The 20,385-nt window shown below is 42.3% G+C and overlaps 1 protein-coding gene and 1 non-coding gene across 3 annotated transcripts in view; one reads left to right on the plus strand and one right to left on the minus strand.

Moving 5' to 3' along the window:
• Positions 1–20,385, plus strand: part of RABGAP1L (RAB GTPase activating protein 1 like) — a 603,348-nt gene that overhangs the window by 11,681 nt on the left and 571,282 nt on the right. The window lies entirely within an intron of this gene.
• LOC136327621 (small nucleolar RNA SNORA81) lies at positions 11,107–11,281 on the minus strand. Its single transcript, XR_010729803.1, has one exon. It is a non-coding gene; the product is annotated as a small nucleolar RNA SNORA81 (small nucleolar RNA).

Consider the following 20,385-nt stretch of genomic DNA (forward strand, 5'->3'; position numbering starts at 1 on the left):
GCTCCATTGGAGTAAAGTTGGCCCAGGCACTGACGATGGCTCTATGGCCTCTGCCTCAGGCGCTAGAAGGCTCTGGTTGCAACAGAGCAACGCCCCGGTTGTGCGGAGCATCGCCCCCTGGTGGGCATGCCGGGTGGATCCCGGTCGGGCGCATGCGGGAGTCTGACTGACTGCCTCCCCGTTTCCAACTTCAGAAAAATACAAAACCTCCCCCCCCAAAACAAAAAAACAACGAAAAAAGAATCTATGAGTCTTTTTTTTTTTTTTTTTTTTTTTTTTTTTTTCTGAAGCTGGAAACGGGGAGATACAGTCAGACAGACTCCCGCATGCGCCCGACCGGGATCCACCCGGCATGCCCACCAGGGGGCGATGCTCTGCCCCTCCGGGGTGTCGCTGTGCCGCGACCAGAGCCACTCTAGCGCCTGGGGCAGAGGCCAAGGAGCCATCCCCAGTGCCCGGGCCATCTTTGCTCCAATGGAGCCTTGGCTGTGGGAGGGGAAGAGAGAGACAGAGAGGAAGAAGGTGGGGGTGGGGGGGTGGAGAAGCAAATGGGCGCTTCTCCTATGTGCCCTGGCCGGGAATCGAACCCGGGTCCCCCGCACTCCAGGCCGACGTTCTACCGCTGAGCCAACTGGCCAGGGCCTATGAGTCTTTTTAATGGATGACTTTTTTTCTGTTCTAACTCAAACAGCTAGATAGACCCAAAATATCATTTTTATTTTAGCTGGGATTAATTATCATTAAGCACCATTCATTAAATGTCATTTTTTTTTGCATGTAGACTGGACAAACGTGGGGAAAATATTATGTATTTTTGCTTTTTTCTCCCAGTAGAAAAAGATGTTTTTGAGGGTGTGGTGGGTAAAACAACTTAAGAGTAGATTGTCACGTGTTTGTATGTACTTAATACTTTTCTTATGACTTTCCCTTAAATTTAGATTTCCTGAGCATGTATTTTCAGGAGAAAGTTAATATCACAATGGGTATAAAAGGTCATTTTTATTGTATATGGAGTGTTATAGCTTTATGGCTCTTTATACAGTGGTTTCATTCTCTGACATTGTTTTATTCAACAGGCATTTACATGGCAGTGCTAGAGAAGCAGAGATAAGAGATGGTTAAGGAGTTGACAGTTATATTGGAGAAACATGGAAACAGTGGAGAGTGGAGTGTAGCAAGGATCGGGCAGCCTAGGATGTGTCTTATAGGAAAGCATCAGAGGGTTGTGCAGCCTGATTTGGGGTTTTGACTATGGCTGCTTGAATTATCTGAGTTGAGTTTAAAGAAAGCAAGAGAGCATGTATGGAGATGATTTTACTAAGTGAAATAAACCAGGCAGAGAAAGACAAATATGATTTCACTTACATGTGGAATCTAATGAACACAATAAACAGAACAAAATAGAAACAGAGGCAGGGTCACAAGGAACAGAAGGACAGCTGACGGGGATGAGGGAATAGGATCAAAGAAGGTGATGGGATTAGCCAAATTCAATATATATATTAATAGATACCATATTTCCCCATGTATAAGATGCTCCCGTGTATAAGATGCACCTTAATTTTGGGGCCCGAAATTTGAAAAAAATGTATCACATAAAGTTATTGAACTCAAGTTTTTTTGTGTGTATGTGTGTTTTTTTTTTTTGTTTTTTTTTAACAGAGACAGAGAGTCAGAGAGAAGGATAGACAGGGACAGACAGACAAGAACTGAGAGATGAGAAGAAGCATCAATCATTAGTTTTTTTTGTTTTTTTTTTCTTTCATTTTTCTGAAGCTGGAAACAGGGAGAGACAGTCAGACAGACTCCTGCATGCGCCCGACCGGGATCCACCCGGCACGCCCACCAGGGGCGATGCTCTGCCCATCCTGGGCGTCGCCATGTTGCGACCAGAGCCACTCTAGCGCCTGAGGCAGAGGCCACAGAGCCATCCCCAGCGCCCGGGCCATCTTTGCTCCAATGGAGCCTTGGCTGCGGGAGGGGAAGAGAGAGACAGAGAGGAAAGCGCGGCGGAGGGGTGGAGAAGCAAATGGGCGCTTCTCCTGTGTGCCCTGGCCCGGAATCGAACCCGGGTCCTCTGCACGCTAGGCCGACGCTCTACCGCTGAGCCAACCGGCCAGGGCCAATCATTAGTTTTTCGTTGCATATTGTGACACCTTAATTGTTCATTGATTGCTTTCTCATATGTGCCTTGACTACCGGCCTTCAGTAGACCAAGTAATCCCTTGCTCGAGCCAGCGACCTTGGGTCCAAGCTGGTGAACTTTTGCTCAAACCAGATGAGCCCATGCTCAAGCTGGCAACCTTGGGGTCTTGAACCTGGATCCTTCGCATCCCAGTCCGACGCTCTATCCACTGCACTACCGCCTGGTCAGGCAAACTCAAGTTTTATTCATCATAGAATTCATACAACTCCTCATCACTGTCAAAACCCCATCCATTAGCTTGTCCTCATCTGTGTCTGATGAGGAATCACTGTCTTCAGCAATGAGCACAAAAACAAGTGTGAAAAAGCGAGAAATGGAAATAAAAAAACTACAACCACTGTATAAAATGCACCCAGTTTTTAGACCCTAAAATTTTCAAAAAAGGGTGTGTCTTACATATGAGGAAATACAGTACATATAACAGGGCAGCACATCACAGAGGGAAAGGGAGGTTAGAAGAAGGGGGTAGAATGGGAATGGAAAGAGACTTTGCTTGGAGCTTGGGGGGCATGGTATAGGGCAGGGGTCTCGAACCTATGGCTCGTGAGCCAGATGTGGCTCTCTTGATGGCTGCATCTGGCTCGTAGACAAGTCTTTAATAAAAAAAGTAATAACATTAAAAATATAAAATATTCTCATGTATTACAGTCCATTCATTTCCTACCGCTCATGTTCATGATTGTGGGTGGCTGGAGCCAATCACAGCTGTCCTCCGGGACAACACCAAATTTTTATTGGATAATGCATAACGTACACGGGTCATTGTATGGCTCTCACGGAATTACATTTTAAAATATGTGGCGTTCATGGCTCACTCAGCCAAAAAGGTTCTTGACCCCTGGTATAGGGAGTTGAAGGTGTTAAATTGAGTGAGGCACTTGAAACCATATTAACACAGTAAATTAATTTAAAAAATTAAAAAGAAAGACATTTTAGATATATAAAAATGTGAAATTGTAACTACCTGTGAAGACTGAGTTGGCAGCTCAGCTCTGAAACATTGCGAAAACCCCAAAGGCCATGTTCGTTTTATAAGTCATTTCTTATAAATAAAGCCTTTAGCTCACACTGAGAACTTTATTTTTATTTTATATATGATGCTTATGGTTTCTAAGGTGGCAGATTAGAAGGAGGAATCATCTAGAAGTGGCAAAATACTGTCATAATTGACACACTGATAACAGGACAGTGAGATTGCTGGTATGATAGTAGTGAAGGGATACAAAAATATGTACCAAATCTGAAAACCATAGAGAGTAAAAGGAACACAGCCTTGCACCACCTAATTAGCTTTAGGGTATCAGTTGTATTTCTAATAGTATAGAATAACAATGAAGGTTGTGTTCTCTCTTACCAAGTAAAAGTTAGATATATGGTTTATAGGGTACATTTATGAAGGCATTAAAGTATCTTAGAAAATTTTTTTATATGAAATAGTATGAAAACCAGAGAGTAAATGCTTAATTATCAAATTGTTTATCCAGAATGATTAGTTTCTAAAGGGCTCTGAATAACCTTAGATTTAATTTTCTTCTTATGACACACACAAACCTGCAGAGTTTATGAAATACTAGACATAGTTCAACACCGTAATTGCTATATAACATTGGTGAGAATATATTTGCTTATATAAGGTCAGAGGGTTATTGGCCATTAGTACCAATTGTTTTTAGGGAGAGTGGACCAAGTTGTCTTTCTGTTCTTGATGGTTAACTGTTGTGATTTTAGCACAGGTATCGTCCTGAAAGCCGTCACTGATGCTGTAGACTATTAGAAATCTTTCATGTATGCTTTCAGGTCATCCTATGCTGTGATACTAATAGCATTGTCTTATAACCTGTCTGTTTCTGCATCAGATAATAGGCTTTTCAAGAACAAAAGCTGCTTTGTTTAGGGCTCTGAAATTGGTGTGCTATATAGGTTTGAATCTTGGCTCTGTGTGGCATCAGGAAGTTAATCTGTAAAGCTGGAATAATAATACTCTTGAGATGGGGTTATTTGTCTTGAATAAGTTAACTTGTAGAGGTGACATAGCATAGCTTGTGGCACATTTTCATAAATGTTTTCTCCTTTTACTTCCTTTCTTGTGTCTGGAAGTTAGCAGGACTTTCATACTTTTTTTTTTTTTTTGTATTTTTCTGAAGCTGGAAACGGGGAGAGACAGACAGACAGACTCCCGCATGCGCCCGACCGGGATCCACCCGGCACGCCCACCAGGGGGCGATGCTCTGCCCCTCCGGGGCGTCGCTCTGTTGCGACCAGAGCCACTCTAGCGCCTGGGGCAGAGGCCAAGGAGCCATCCCCAGTGCCCGGGCCATCTTTGCTCCAGTGGAGCCTCGGCTGCGGGAAGGGAAGAGAGAGACAGAGAGGAAGGAGGGGGTGGGGGGTGGAGAAGCAAATGGGCGCTTCTCCTGTGTGCCCTGGCTGGAAATCGAACCCGGGACTTCTGCACGCCAGGCCAACGCCCTACCACTGAGCCAACCGGCCAGGGCCACTTTGATACTTTTCAAGTGAATTTGTAAACTGTGTTATAACTGAATTAGATCTATCTATATCAATAACCTTATTAAATGAAATCTCTTAAAATGAATAACAAGTACATTCAAATACAGTCTTTGAACTAGATGGCAGCAAATTATTTGTTCTGCAAATTAAATTCCCAGCCCGAAAAGCTTTCTCTAGCCCTTATAGAGAAACCACTGTAATTGTTATGGCAGTGGTTTCAAATTGGTGGAGAAGACTATAGTTTCTTTTCTTGGATTTGCTGTTTTCTGTCCTTGTTCACTTGTGTTGGTGGCAGTACCTCTTACTGCCATCATCTTGGCCTTTTTGAGATAGGATTGTCATTGACATATTTCTTGGGAGGAAAGAGCCCTGATTCTGACAGACTTACTAGCTGTGTGACCTTAGGTAAGTAATTTTTCTTCTGGGTTTATATGTGTCTGTGAAATGAAAGTAATAACACCTCATGCTTATGAAATTTAAGACATAAAATGGGTACATGGTGCATAGAAGATGCTCCATACATGGTTGGTATTCTCAGCCTATTACCAAGCCAGAATTCTCAGTGTTTCTTGTTTATTAGTAACTTTAATTGACAGCAGCAAACCCAGAAATAGGGCGGGGGAGAATTGGATGACCTGGGGAATGATGGCAGAAAACCAATGCTCTTGACCTCAAATAGAGGACATGAATGGGGAAGGCTGTGTGGCTTTATGCAAAGATTTACAGGTGAAACCAGATTGGGTCAGATGTGGCATAACATCTACATTCTGGCTTAAAACCTGACAAACCAGATGGATGCTTTTTTTTTTTTTTTAGTTTATAAAATGCTTACAATACAAAAGTACTTATTGATTAGAGGATGATTTTTTTTTCATTTAGCCGAGTCTAGTTTATTCAAGGCTTATAGATTGTTGAACTGTTTTGTGATAATGTGTTAAGACATTTCTAGAAGCGAAGTGTTCCCCCATCCTCTTTTTCCTCTTTAATGCCACAAGCTGTTGAGATCTACACTGCTGCTCCTGCCAGTGGGATCTGCCATTTCATTACATGCCTGCTGTTTGCAAGGCACCGAGTTAGGTGCTGTGGAAGAATGTAAAGAAGTATGGGGCATAAAGCATATCTTTATTAGCTTGACTAATACTTGGATATAAGAGAATCTCTAATCAGAATGCTCTCTTCTTAGATTTTCCTGTTGCTGACTTTTTGTTATTCAGTTCTCGGCTCTTTTCATTTTCTCCAAATCTTTCCCATGCTATCCAATCTGAAGTGGTCTCTTGATCCTCTAGGCTTTCTTTGCCACGTTGCTAGCTAACTTTCTGCTTTCCTCACTTCCTCCCTCCGTCCTCCCCCTCTCCCCCCTCTTCTTCCCTAACCATAACCCTTCCTTTCTTCTTCCCTTTCATCCCCCAGTAGCATGTAAGCTCCTTGAGAGCAAGGACTTAATTCTTTTTTTCACTCTTGTTACCTCTAGAGCTTCAAATAAAGCACTCAAAATATTGTTGATCACAGAAGGTAGCAGAAATGATTGCTCCTAACAATGTAGCTTGAAGTCTTTTGTGAACATTATTTCACTTTATTATCCCTTGGTTTCTTCTTCTGCAAAATGGGTGGAGGATGGAAGAAGAAAGAGATTGAATTAGGTTATCCTTAAAATCCTTGTCATTCATTCATTCATTTTTTAGTGAGAGAGAGACAGACAGGAAGGGAGAGAGATGAGAAGCATCATCTCGTAGTTGTGGCACTCTTAATTGTTCGTTGATTGCTTCTCATACCTGCTTTGACCTGGGGGCTCCAGCTAAGCCAGCGACCCTTTGCTCAAGCCAGTGACCTTGGGTTTAAGCCAGCAACCTCAGGCTTCAAGCCAGTGACCATGGGGTTATGTCTGTGATCCCACACTCAAACTGGAAACCCTGCACTCAAGCCAGATGATCCTGTGCTCAAGCTGGCAATCTTGGAGTTTTGAACTTAGGACCTCAGTGTCCCACAATGCTCTATCCACTGAGCCACCACCTGGTCGGGCTTAAGTCCCTGTCATGTAAGGGCCTCTTATTGGCTTGATATGAGTATTGAATTCAATTCAAAAGGTGGTGATGAATTTGTACTTACTTAATTTTTTACTATGACTTTTCTAGAAACCAGTAGTGTATATTGTATTTATGTTTGCAGAATTACTGACAGCACTGGAGAGTCAACTCTGCAGAATCAGGTTTTTTGGTGTATCTGGATTATTAAAGAGATTGGATCTGCAACTGGATTTCTGTTCTGATGATCAAATTAATTAAGATAAATTTCTTTGCCATATCCAAGTGTTAGGTTGAATTGATCTGTCTGGCATTTATTCTAAGTATCATGAAATTTGAATCACATCAACTTTTAAATTATTTTGAATTGTGAAAGTTATGATTTATATGATATAAAACTTGAGTTAATATTCATATAAGTAAAAAGAGTTTATATAAAAAGTAATATTTATAGTAATTTCTGGAAGACGTGGGGATTGTAGATATAAACTCTAGTTTTTCATTTGGCCCATGTGACTAGAATTTTAGACGGCCCTCATTCTTTACTTGGGAAGCTTCATTACTGTAGTGAACAAAAACATTTTTTGAAATGGGTAAAGAAAATAAGCAGACAGTTGATAGCAGAGGAAATACAATTCATAAGCAACTTGTAGGAGAATGTTAGATCTTATCAGTATTTCAAGAAATCTTTTTAAAGCAAAATAAAAGATTATTTTGTAGCTATTTCAATGTTATTTTGAAAATAATGTAATATATAATACTGGTTGGATTTTGGCAAGGCAGGCTTATGTAAATATTACTAGTGAATTATAATTTGGCAATATATATCTAGAATTGTTAAACTGTTCATAACCTTTTAATAAATCTTTGATTTAGTACTTTCACTTCTGAAACTATGCTAAAGAAATAACTACAGAAAAAAAGAAAAGTTACAAAACAGGTCTATGCAGGAGAATATTATTTATAGTAACAGCATATTGGAAGCAATTTAAATTTCCAACAATAGCAGACTTTAAATTATATACAGCTATTCTGAGAATCATTATGTAACATAAAAATAATTACAAAGACTAAATTAGCATAAATATGCCTATATATTTAAGGAAGGGTGAATAGAACTGTTTAAAATATATATAAGAAAAAGATGGCCCTGGCCTGTTGGCTCAGTGGATAGATCGTTGGCCTGGCATATGGACGTACTAGGTTCGATTCCTGGTCAGGGCACACAAGAGAAGCAACCATCTGTTTTTTGTTCCCACATCTCCCCCTTCCCTCCCTTCTCTCACTTCACTCCCTCTTCCCCTTCTGCAGCCAGTGTCTCGATTGGTTCGGATATTGGCCCCAGGTGCTGAGAGGATGGCTTGGTTGGTTTGAGCACATCCGCTTCAGGTGCTAAAAATAGCTGGATTGATTCGAGCTCGGCCCTAGACAGGGATTGACAGGTGGATTTCAGTTGGGGCTCATGAGGAAATCTGTCTCACTATCTCTGCTCCTCTCAATAAATAAACAAACAACAACCCCCCCCCCCAAAAAAAAAGATGAGGAACGCACTAAACTGCTGATTGTATTACTGTGATAGGATTATGGAAATTTATTTTCTAATTGAAATTTTTTTATGTATTGATTTTATTTATTTATTTGTTTGTTTTACAGAGAGAGAGAGTCAGAGGGATAGATAGGGACAGACAGATAGGAACTGAGAGAGATGAGAAGTATCAATCATCAATTTTTCGTTGCGACACCTTAGTTGTTCATTGATTGCTTTCTCATATGTGCCTTGACCATGAGCCTTCAGCAGACCGAGTAACCCCTTGCTCAAGCCAGCGACCTTGGGTTCAAGCTGGTGAGCTTTAATCAAACCAGATGAGCCTGCGCTCAAGCTGGCAACCACAGGGTCTCGAACCTGGGTCATCCGCATCCCAGTCTAACGCTCTATCCACTGCGCCACTGCCTGGTCAGGCTATATTGATTTTAGCCAGAGGGGAAGGGAAAGAGAGGGAGAGAGAGAGAGACAGACAGACAGACAGACAGACAGGAACATTAATCCATTCCTATATGTGTCCTGACCGAGGATCAAACAAGCAACCTCAGCACTTTAGGCGGATGCTCTAACCCAGTGATAGTCAACCTGGTCCCTGCCGCCCACTAGTGGGTGTTCCAGTTTTTGTGGTGGGTGGTAGTAGAGCAACCAAAGTATAAATAAAAAGATAGATTTAACTATAGTAAGTTGTTTTATAAAGATTTATTCTGCCAAACAGCAAAAATCCCACATAAAGTACTTGGTAAGTAATTATTATTATATGCTTTAACTTGCTGTAACTCTGCTTTATAAATTTTATAAAGTAAAGTTACTTCCCTACTTTATAAATCACCATTCCTGTGGAACCGGTGGGCAGTTAGAAAATTTTACTACTAACAGAGATACAAAAGTGGACGGTAGGTATAAAAAGGTTGACTACCCCTGCTCTAACCAATGGAGCTATCTGGCTAGGACTTGTTTTCTTAATTTTCTAAGTTAAGTCACTTTTATAATGAAAAATATATAAATCAGATTTTACTACCTGTGATACTTTTATTTCTTGTTTAGTATAGTTATGGTTGCCAGATTTAGCAAATTAAAATACACACAATATTTGGGACACTTGTACTAAAAGTAATTGTCTGAAATTCAAATTTAAACTGGGTGTCCTGTGTTTTGTCTACAGCCCTAATTGTGACACATTTGGTTATAGTTGAATATTGCTGAGAAATGTTGGAACATTCTGCTTCCCAAATAATTCCAATTATTGTTTTTAATTCAGTTAACTTAAAAAAGTCTAGGATTATTAAACAGGTGAATTATTCTTATGGTCTTTTATTTCGGGACTAATGTTGGGTGATGCTCAAAGTAAATACGCTTCAGTGTTTGGCAAGAGTAGTTTAGAGGTTTTATTGCTTAATGGAAATGGGATAATATTGGATGCTGCCTATGTACATTAGGTAGAAGAACGGTCTGTTAAGCTACCAGTGGCATTTCTGTGGTGAAATATTTGTATACCTGTATCTGGAGAGGTGCTTTCCTTATAGAAAACTTAGTAGAGTGTTTGACAAGTCAAGAAAATTGCAATAATGGGGAATGGGGAATGGGGAAATGGTACTGTACTCTGCTTTGAAAACTGGGACTTTTTAAAAGTTTCATATTTGAAGTGAAAATAAAATGACATTTGTAAGAAATTCAGTAGGTCTCTGTTTTAATGGGTAAATAATCTTCCCACAGAATAAGATGTCAGGAGTTTTTCGTTTGAAAAATATAATATGAAATTTAGGATTCAACTGAAGATGAGTCACATGAAGGTGAAGGTCAGTTTAGTAGTCATTGGACTGAGTTAATGTATTCAATCGAGGCTCTGATGTACTAGGCTCTAAGTCAGGAGTCGGGAACCTTTTTGGCTGAGAGAGCCATGAACACCACATATTTTAAAATGTAATTCCGTGAGAGCCATACAACGACCCGTGTAGGTCGTTACGCATTAACCAATAAAAATTTGGTGTTGTCCCAGAGGACAGCTGTGATTGGCTCCAGCCACCCGCAACCATGAACATGAGTGGTAGGAAATGAATGGATTGTAATACATGAGAATGTTTTATATTTTGAATGTTGTTATTTTTTTAATTAAAGATTTGTCTGTGAGCCAGATGCAGCCATCAAAAGAGCCACATCTGGCTCGCGAGCCGTAGGTTCCCAACCTCTGCTCTAAGTGAACAGAGAGAAACCTTGCCCTCAAGGAGTTAATAGTTTAATGGGGTGTAGGTGACACAGTTCTCTATGATAAGTGCAATGATAGGGCCATACATGCTGCAGTGGTAGCTCGGAGGAGAGGCTCCCTCTTCAGAAGTGAGATGCTGTCTAAGCTAAGAAAGAGGAGGAGTTAGCAGGGGAAATTGGTGTGTGAGTGTTGGAGGGAGAGAGCAGAAATGAAGGCCCTGAGGTGGGAAAGAATATAGCAAATTTGAAGAGAGAAAAAAGGAAGCTCAATGTGGATTGAACAGCAAGTGGTCACAAGTAAGCCTGTAAAGCTAAGCAGGGGCCAGATAGTGCTGGGCCTTACTGATCATGTAAGAAGTTCAGGCTCTGGCCTGACCTGTGGTGGCGCTGTGGATAGAGCATTGACCTGGAATGTTGAGGTCCTCAGTTGGAAACCCCAGGCTTGCCCTGTCAAGGCACATATGGGAAGCAACTACTATGAGTTGATACTTCCCGCTCCTTCCCCACCCCTTTCTTTCTCTCTTTTCTAAACTCAATCAATAAAAAATCTTAAAAAAAGAAACAAAAGAAGTTTAGGCTCTGTCCTGAGAATAATGTGACATCAATTTTTTTTTTTTTTTTTTTTTTTAATATATTGCACCAAATCTTAAGACAAAGGATACTGGACATTAAGAAAGAGGTCCACCCCAGTCTTTACAATCTAGTGCATTTACTTTTCTTCTTGTGTGTACTCTGCTAGCATTATTACAATCAAATTTTTGTTTTATAGAGATTATTTTGGCCTAGGAGTGTAGAATGTAAGAAGTAAGGCTGGAGTCAGGAGACCTCTTAGACAAATCTTACAATAATCCAGGTAAGTGAACTAGGGTAAAAGTAATGAGGCTGGAGAGGAGTGGACAGATTTGTTTGAGAAGTTTTTGTGAGGTAAAATTGGTAGGACTTTGTGATATATTAGACACTGATTCTTGGGCACCTTGAGGGATTAAAGGAGAAACGGAGTTTTGGTGGAAGGAAATAAGAATTCAAGGTTTGGTATCTATGAGTGAAACATTGTAGATGTTTGTAGGCAACTTGACACATGGTTATAAATGTTGGGAGAGATGTCTGTGTTTAAATTGTGCTATTTGAGCCTGACAAGGTGGTGGTGCAGTAGATAGTCTTGACCTGGGACGCTGAGGACCCAGGTTTGAAACCCTGAGGTCGCTGACTTGAGCGTGGGCTTATCTGGCTTGAGTCCAAGGTCACTGGCTTGAGCGAGGGGTCATTGGCTTGGCTGGAGCTTCCTGGTCAAGGCACATATGAGAAAGCAAGCAACGAGCAACTTAAGTGCTGCAACTACGAGTTGATGCTTCTCATGTCTCTCCCTTCCTGTCTCTCTGTCCCTGTCTGTCCCTCTCTCTTTCTTTCTCTGGGAAAAAAAATTGTGCTATTTGAGATTGAGTAGAAGAGAAGAGGCCCAGGATAGAATCCTAAGAAACTCCCTTTTGGAGACAGAAGAGGAATTTATTTAAAAAATAAAAATAAAAAATATTGTTTCTAAAAATTTACATACTTATGTATTTTTCTTTTGTTTACAATATTTGTATTTTTAAATTTTTTGTTTTCCTACATCTCTTTATTATATTATAAGCAGGGTTATATTTCTTGTTGACCTCCATGTGCATAGTATGCTCTCAGTAGATAATTCGTAGAATGAATAATTACAGTTTTCTCTATTATTGTACTTTTTTGTTCCTCATTTGAGTCTTTTCATGCTAGGCATTTACTTTGGAATTTTTTTCCTACTGTATAATCAGTTTTTCTCTTTAAATCAGTAAAATACAGGTATGTTGTCTTTTAACTTTTCATTATCAAAAATTTCAAATTTAAGAGAAAATAGTTTACTCAGTATCCATATAACCATCTCAACTAGAAATTGATTTACTTAATTCCTAAATATTTAAACATTTCTCTCAAAAATAACATTTTCTTACATAATCATATTCACATTCTCACATTATGACATCTAACTAAATTAACAATTTCTTAATATCAGTAAAAAACCAACCCATATTAAAAATTTGCCCTTTATACTTAAAATATTTGTATTAGTTTACTAGGCCTGCCATAAGAAAATACCAGACTAGATAGCTTAAACAACAGAAATTTATTTTCTCACAGCTCTCGAGTCTAGAAATCCAGGATCAAGGTATTAGTAGGTTTTATTTCTCCTGAGGACACTTGCTTTGACTTGCAGATGACTATCTTTTTTCTGAGTCCTCATTTGGTCTTTCCTCTGTACATATATTCCCTGGTGTCTCTGTGTGTCCAGATTTCCTCTAATAAGAACACTAGTTAGATTGGGTTAAGGCTGATTTATTTCACTGTTTTCTATTTCTTGTAAGCTGAAAGCTAGATCTAAAGGTTTGTTTAAATGAAAACATTGGGTACCAGTATTTATAGTTGGTGCATTATGCCTGGAGGCACAGATATGATTGTCCTACTCTTAGTGATCCTGGATTGATCAGTGGGTAAAGTAGTGACAAAATCTAATCGTTCCATTATAAAGTTTATTTTTTCCTTTAAAACAACAAATCATCTGTGGTACAATACTTTGACTCTCAGTACCATATATTTTTGATAATTGCTATTTAGGGTAATGTGGTGGCCTGAATGCTATCAGTAAAGGTTGTTAAAAGAGTAGTGAACATTTGTCATTTATTTGCATTCAGCACTTGAATCTTTTCCCTGTATTTGGCAAATTCCCCAAATTGTTAGTGCCTTCCCTTTACTAGAAAAGCTAAAAATGTTAGATGCTTTATTCCTAACCTGTTTTTATCCCGAACATGGATATACCTAGATTCCATCAGTCAAATATGCCTACCTCCAATTTTGGACCAGAAACTAGTTAAATGAAGAAGATGGTACTGGACAAAATCCCCTGTGGTGATGTGTGGTAGCAGTAGCCACAGTCTCATTTAGTTTTAGAAGCAGCAGAGGCAGGGGTTCTAAGTGTGGCATCCAGCCAGTGTCGACTGTTGGTTGTGTCATGTGGGTTTTGCTGTGTCCAGCAGCAGTGGGGCATCAAAAGTTCGCCACTGGACAGGTCGAGGCATGCTTTTAGGCTTATTCCTGGCTGTGTGGCCTTTATAAGTCCAATTCCTTGCTTTTCTGGAGATAACCTTTTCAGTAAATTCCTTTTCTGCTTAGGTAGCTATCATTTGCTTTGCTTCTTTTTTTTTTTCTTTCCATTTTTCTGAAGCTGGAAACAGGGAGAGACAGTCAGACAGACTCCCGCATGCGCCCGACCGGGATCCACCCGGCACGCCCACCAGGGGTGAGGCTCTCCCCACCAGGGGGCGATGCTCTGCCCATCCTGGGCGTCGCCATGTTGCGACCAGAGCCACTCTAGCGCCTGAGGCAGAGGCCACAGAGCCATCCCCAGCGCCCAGGCCATCTTTGCTCCAATGGAGCCTTGGCTGCGGGAGGGGAAGATAGAGGCAGAGAGGAAAGCACGGCGGAGGGGTGGAGAAGCAAATGGGTGCTTCTCCTGTGTGCCCTGGCCGGGAATCGAACCCGGATCCTCCGCACACTAGGCCGATGCTCTACCTCTGAGCCAACCGGCCAGGGCTGCTTTGCTTCTTAATCACTAACAACTCTGAGAGAAATATTTAGAAGGGTTAATTTAGATTAGGGGACCCAGTGTCTTCCTAGCTCCCCTTTAAGAATTTATTAGTAGTACATATTGCACTGTCTGAATTTTGATTATGTGCATTTGTTAAAATTTTAATTGAAAAGACGTTTTTAAATGCCCAGTAACTTACACCAGTACATGGCCTTTGAAGTCTCCATCTTCCTCTCCCATCTTTTCACTTCTCCCTTTCTCACATCTTCTCCTTCTATTAGTTTCATAAATGTTGAGAAGACCATCCTACCCATTCTCATTCTGTTGGGAAACATATTCTCTGCACAGCTCTTTTCTTTTGACCTGGCTCATTCTTACAACCTTTAACGTCTTGGCTTGGACAGTACTACTTGTACTACTTGTAGGTAACTTCCTTTTTCTTGACCAGTCAAGCCAGTTTAAGGTCCTTGGTCACATATCCTCATTGCCGCTGCAGCATTTGCTTTGTAGCTATGATGAGTTATTTAGAACACTTTGTGTTATTAGTGGGAAAAGCCAGATCAAAAAGGAACAAAAGATAATTTGGTGTCCTCTATAATAGAAAAGTCTCAGTTTGGGGCCTGATTCAGGTATGGCCGCATTCTACAAGTTTCTGGTATGACTCTACCTTCCATTCTTGTGCCTTCATTCTCAGATTTCACATAGCAGTCTTCAGGAATTCTAGGTTCCTATCCTCTCAAGTTCAAACCTGGTGATAATAGAGCATGGTTTTCTTCACATACACACAAAGTCTCATGACTCATTGTAATCAGTTTCACATACTCTCCTCAAAGTTAAGTGATGGAATTGTGTGTGTGTGTGTGTAATGCTATGGGAAGATCTACCCGAAAGTAGTGTTTAACACAGTTCTAGTAAGAACTGGGGAACTTCAATGCAAAGCAGGAAAATGGACAAGAATTTCATTATTTGATTTGGGCATGTGGGTACTCCTACAGTTGCTCCAGGGACACTAAGAATAGGCTTAGAACCAAAATATTATTTAGAGAATTCCTCACTAAGTAAGGTAGAAAGTCTTCAGTATTTGTAGCAGTAAAATGACAGGAAAAAACCAACAACACAGAAACCATAAAGACACGAAGGCTTTATATCCTAGTATGTCTTTTTGAAGATGGATCAGCAGTGCTAAATTAGAAGAGGCAAGCAGAAACTCTAGAACAAGGCTCTTAATATACCTGAAGTCTGAAACACTGAGGTAGAAACCTTTTTAATTTTTGTTTTTTGTGTGTATGTGTGACAGAGAGGGACAGATAGGGATAGACAGGAACAGAGAGAGATGAGAAGCATCAGTCATCAGTTTTTCATTACAACATCTTAGTTGTTCATTGATTGCTTTCTCATATGTGCCATGATGGGGGGGGATTATAGCTGAGCCAGTGACCCCTTTGCTCAAGTAAGCCTTGCTCAAATCAGATGAGCCCGCGCTCAAGCTGGCAACCTCAGGATTTCGAACCTGGGTCCTCCATGTCCCAGTCCGACACTCCATCCACTGTGCCACGGCCCAGTCAGGCTGAGGTAGAAACCTTTTATTAAGAAATAAAGGTGGCCCTGGCTGGTTGGCTCAGTGGTAGATCATCAGCCTGGCATATGTAAGTCCCAGGTTTGATTCCCGGCCAGGACACACAGGAGAAACGCCCATCTGCTTATCCATCCTTCCCCCTCTCCTTTCTCTCTCTCTTCCCCTCCTGCAACTGAGGTTCCATTGGAGCAAAGTTGGCCTGGGTGCTGAGGATGGCTCCATGGCCTCTGCCTCAGATGCTAGAATGGCTCTGGTTACAATGGAGCAATACCCTAGATGGGCAGAGCATTGCCCCCTGGTAGGCATGGTGAGTGGGTCCAGGTTGGGCACATTTGAGAGTCTGTCTCTCTGTCTCCCTGCTTCTCACTTCAAAAAAAAAGAAATAAAAGGAAAATTTACCTTACATAAATTTAATTCTGGTTTAATTTAATTTTGTGTGTGTGTGACAGAGACAGAGAGAGAGAGGGACAGACAGGGACAGAGAGACAGGAAGAGAGAGAGAGATGAGAAGCATCAACTTTTCATTTCGGCTTCTTAGTCTCCTTTTGTTCATTGATTGCTTTCTCATATGTGTCTTGGCGGGTTGTGGGGGGTGTTCCAGTCAAGCCAGCAACCCCTTGCTCAAGCCAGAGACCTTGGGCTTCAAGCCAGCAACCATGGGGTCGTGTCCATGATCCCACACTCAAGCCAGCAACCCCTCATTCAAGCCTGTGACCTTCGGGTTTTGAACCTGGGTCTCATGTATCCTAGTCCAACAGTCGGTCCACTGCGCCACTGCCTGGTGAGGCTAATTTCGTTTCTTAATGCAATTTAGTTGTCTGTTCCCTGGTAGGCAATGAAGAGCAAACTCAATAATTTGAGAAAGAAAAAAGAAGCCCAAATAAGTGAATTTTTGAGAAAACAATTTATAGATGTCTACAACTATAAATTGTTGTACAATTTATACAGGCTTGAGAAGGACAAGGAGATTCTTAGGAAAGTCATTCCCTGTAATCCTTTATGCACTTTCTTAAATTCAAAGTTAGTGGCCAAGGTTAATGTTTCACAGAAATTGTATGATAACTAAAACATTAAGCAAAAGCTCAAAAATACATTCAATTCTTATATAGCCTTAAGTAGTCACTTACTGGTATCAGCTATACAGATTTTAATGAAATACAGTTTTCCTGTGATGACTGATCACTGGCATATCAGTGCTTGCAGTGGCTGCATGAGACAAGTGGCCTGAAGAAGCATGCTTGGATTTCACATAACAAAACCTGTAAGAATTGTCTTCTGCCCTGGTTGGCTCAGTGGTAGAGCACTGGCCGGCATGTGGATGTCCCGAGGTTGATTCCTGGCAGGGCACACAGGAGAAGTGAACAACTGATTCTCTACCCCTCCCCCTTCTCTCTCTCTCTCCTTCTTCTGCAGCCATGACTCAGTTGGTTCAAGCGCATTGGCCCAGGGTGGTGAGGGTGGCTTCATGGAGCCTCTGCCTTAGGCGCTAAAAAATAGCTCAGTTGTGAGCATGGTCCCAGATGAGGGTTGTCGGATGGATCCCAGTCAGAGCACATGTGGGAGTCTGTCTATCTCCCCTATTCTCACTTGGGAAAAAAAAATTTTGTCCTTTTTGCGCCCTTGTGGGGTGGCTGCTTGCAGAAGGCCACTGTCCCTTCCTGCAGGGCTAGTGATGGGGATAAAGACATGGTAGTATGTGTGATAGCTGACTGCAGGTCACAGTGGACTCAATGGTCACAATGGACAGCTTAAATTTGGCCTGTGAGGGTTGTAGTTCAGACCGAGGCAGAGTCTTGGGAGAGGCCGGGCTGTGGTAATGATGAGAGAGGGACATGGCAGAGCCCAGAGCAGTCACGTGCGGCATGTATCTGCATCGTCATGGGGAAGCTACAGTGGCAGCTGTGCAGGCGTGCCTGCACTGTGTTCAACCTCATGCCTGTGTTTGAGAGCGGCTTCCTCCAGATCAGCCAGAGATATAACTGATGAGCACAACAGTGTGCAAAAGGTCACTGTGGGCATCGCATACACCAGCCCGGCCTCACAGTACCTGATGTCATGCTGCTGGCATGACGGGTTGTCAGTTGTGCTGTGGGGGCCAAACATGACCAACATACCCAGGAAGGGGACTCAAGTCAGCCAAGAACTTGGAGCTGACCAGGCTGCTTCCTTTGAATTTTGTAAAGTTCCACTTGAGGCTTGCCATTGGCCTCTCTTTTCACCTACAATAATGCCCCCCTTTAGATGCAAAAGATGATGTGTGCGCGCACTTGGGGAGACATGATGTTCTTCCTGCGACACCGGTGGAGGCGGACAGCAGTACCCAGGCCGTACCAGGTTGTAGTATGACGGACCTCTCTGTGTTGGAGGCAGAGGACAGGAGCGCCCAGAAGTGAGCTTTCGCAGAGACTCTCAGCAGAGGCCGAGTGCCTCCGGAGACAACCGAAGGCACTCCGGCCGCTCTCCCAGGCCGATGGGGGAGGCACTACACGTGGGAGTGCGGAGGCCTTGACACACTGGGGAGGTCCGAGAGCTCCTGGATACCCGAGGCCCTCAGGTGTCAGCTCCTCTAACCCTACACTCAATGTTGTGATGCTGCGAGCAGCATCCTGACCACCCAGTCTGCTCTGTGGACTCAGGCAGTCTGCTCTGTGGTGGGACCTGACCTTTCTGACGACGAAGAAGCCCTTTATCTGAGCCATGCACTGCCTCCTGTATGGATCTGTGGGACAGCAGCATGCTCTGCACTCAGGTGCACAGTCGTTAGCAGCTATTGGAATGTAAAACGGACACAGCTTTTAACCAGCAGTCTCCCTTTGGGTTAAGACAAGTGTATGAAATAAAACTGTGAGGATGCTCACTGGTGCACTGCACTAGTGCTCCCCTGGCACTGGAACTGTCCAAGCAAAGCTGCAGTGACCTTGTGGGGTGCCATCGGGGGATTCCTGCACCCACTGGGAGGCGGGACCTGGTGACTTCAGAGGTTCTTCTAATGATAAGCTCTTGAAGACAAGTGACAGCCCTTTCTCATCTCACTTATTTTCCTCTCTGCTTCCCTGTTTCTCCTCTCAGCGCAGGCCATGGAGCCCCATGGGGAAGGTGACCAAGACCAGGTTGGTGTCAGAAGCCTTTCCATGGTCACTGAGGTGTCTGGGGCTCCCTCTCTTGCTTATGCTGGTTGGGAAGGGGTCCAACAACATGCTTCATGCAAATACTCTGTGCTTAGGGACACACTGTCTCTCCTGACCCTGACACTGGCAGGACCTGACCAGGAGGCAGTACCAGTGACACCCAAGGGCAGTGTGAGTTGGTTGCAGGAGGGGAGATGGTCAGCAGACCAGTTAGAGACCTTATAAAGTCTAGGAGATGGACACTTCGCCTCAGTCTGGCAAAGACTCTGCCAGTATTTCCCAAATAGCTAATTATTTCTATCCCGCCCCGTGTTTATCCTTCTGGGCAAGTTTGAAAACAAAACTCATGTGTCTTACCCCCTAGATCTCCCTGAGTCGCCCTTCTCCTTCTACAGTCAAGTGGAACCAAAAGGCTTAAGCTTTCCCCAAATCCTGTCAGTTTGAGGAGGACCCTCCTTCCCACTAATGTAAACAGTCTATATTCATGGTAGCCAGGCAGAGCTACATTATTTTATGATGAAAGATAGAATACTATAATGGATTTTTAAAAATATTCCCTCCCCCCTGGCCCTGGATGGGTAGCTCAGTTGGTTATAGCATCAGACCAAAATGCCAAGGTTGTGGGTTCCATCCCTGGTCAGGGCACATACCAGAATCAACCAATGAATGCATTAATAAGTGGAACAGCCGATCAGTGTTTCTTTCTCTCTCCTCTCCTCTCCTCTCCTCTCCTCTCTCTTTCCCTTTAAATTTATTTTATTGATTTTAGAAAGAGAAAGGGAGAAAGATAGCTATGAGTTTCTGGGTGTGCCCTGACTGGGGATTGAACTGGCAACTTTTGCACATTGGGACAATGCTCTAACCAGCAGAGCTATCTGGCCAACCCCGCCTTCCTTAAAATCAATCAGTAAAATTTTAAAAATCCTTTTTTTTTTCTGGACTACTACTCTCTACTTTCACAATTATGATTTTACTGAAGAGGTCATGCAAGCTTTAAGCTTTAAGACTTAAAGCGGAGTCATGTTGTCTTGAGAGGTGATGACAGAAAAAGACTCAAAGCAGATCACTGTTCCCTTTCTTCTAGGAAGTCAGTAAAGATTTGAGGACACAGATTTTCTCTGAAGAATAACCGATAAAAAGCAGGCCAGGTCCTTGTAGAGATGATTCAGTGTATGTCGGCCGCTGTGATGGTTGTGGTAATTCCACTGACATCAAAGGGGAAGTTCCCAGTCATTTGTTAAATATCAATTTCTCTGTTCAGAGAATGCCTTTAAGTATTATTCTGGGTCTCAGCTTTTCCAGAAAGGTTTGGTGTAACCTTTCTTCTTGGACCTTCCCTTTCTCTTCTTCATAAAATCTCTCTGGATTCCAGTAAATGCCAGTGAATGCTTGTGTATACCATCCTCTGCATGCTCACCTGGGTCCTTTCTCTTCATCTACACCCTGCATTTCTCCCCACTCTGATTTCCCCTGCATATTCCCTCTGCATACGTTTATTCCTCCTGTAGACTTTTCCTTTTCGCAAGCACTCTCCTAACCTGATCTATCAAGCTGAGATGGAGAATACTCTGCACTCAAGAAAGAGAAATCGTTTCAAGAT

This window comes from Saccopteryx bilineata, chromosome 2 (genome assembly GCF_036850765.1).
Source record: "Saccopteryx bilineata isolate mSacBil1 chromosome 2, mSacBil1_pri_phased_curated, whole genome shotgun sequence".
NCBI classification, from domain to species: domain Eukaryota; kingdom Metazoa; phylum Chordata; class Mammalia; order Chiroptera; family Emballonuridae; genus Saccopteryx; species Saccopteryx bilineata.